Below are 742 nucleotides of genomic sequence, written 5' to 3' on the forward strand. Positions count from 1 at the left end.
AACATTCTCACGTTGTTCCATCGTTTGCTCGATGTGACAATCTTTCGTTAAGTGTGGTCCACCGCATTGCTCACAACTGATTCGTATTGCGTGAATATCTTTAGTCATCTTTTCCATTCATCTCGCGAAAGCATCTATTTTTACGGAAATGGAATCAAAGTCATGGCTAGAATCGGCTCTAGCCTGTTTAAATGAACGAAAGATATCTTTTTCTTGATGCCACTCATGAGAGTGGGAGGCTGTGTTATCAATAATCTTGTGAGCTTCGGTTGTGGTTTTCTTCATAATGGAACCACCAGCTGTTGTGTCGATGTCTTTTCGTATAGCAACGTCGAAACCTTGGTAGAATATTTGTACTATTTGATAAGTGTCTAAACCGTGCTGAGGACATCCTCTCAACAATTTTTCGAATCTTGTCCACGCCTCATATAATGTTTCATTTGGCTTTTGCGTGAACGTAACAATTTCTCCTTGAAGTCTCACGGCTTTAGATGCTGGAAAGAATCTTTTAAGAAATTTCTCAACTAAGACATCCCATGTGTCAATCGCTCCTTCGGGTAACGATTCTAGCCAATCTTTGGCTTCTCCCTTTAAAGTCCAGGGAAACAACATGAGATAGATCTGTTCATCCTCAACTTCTCTGATTTTGAATAGAGTACAGATCCTATTAAAGGTTCGAAGATGTTCGTTTGGATCTTCTTTTGGCGTACCACTATATTGGCATTGATTAGTTACCATGTGT

The 742-nt window shown here is 39.8% G+C and overlaps 1 non-coding gene across 1 annotated transcript; it reads left to right on the forward strand.

The window, feature by feature from the left end:
* The first annotated feature begins 373 nt into the window (after positions 1-373).
* LOC139894979 (small nucleolar RNA R71) lies at positions 374-480 on the forward strand. Its single transcript, XR_011775451.1, has one exon. It is a non-coding gene; the product is annotated as a small nucleolar RNA R71 (small nucleolar RNA).
* Positions 481-742: the final 262 nt, after the last annotated feature.

This window comes from Rutidosis leptorrhynchoides, chromosome 2 (genome assembly GCF_046630445.1).
Source record: "Rutidosis leptorrhynchoides isolate AG116_Rl617_1_P2 chromosome 2, CSIRO_AGI_Rlap_v1, whole genome shotgun sequence".
NCBI classification, from domain to species: Eukaryota; Viridiplantae; Streptophyta; class Magnoliopsida; order Asterales; family Asteraceae; genus Rutidosis; species Rutidosis leptorrhynchoides.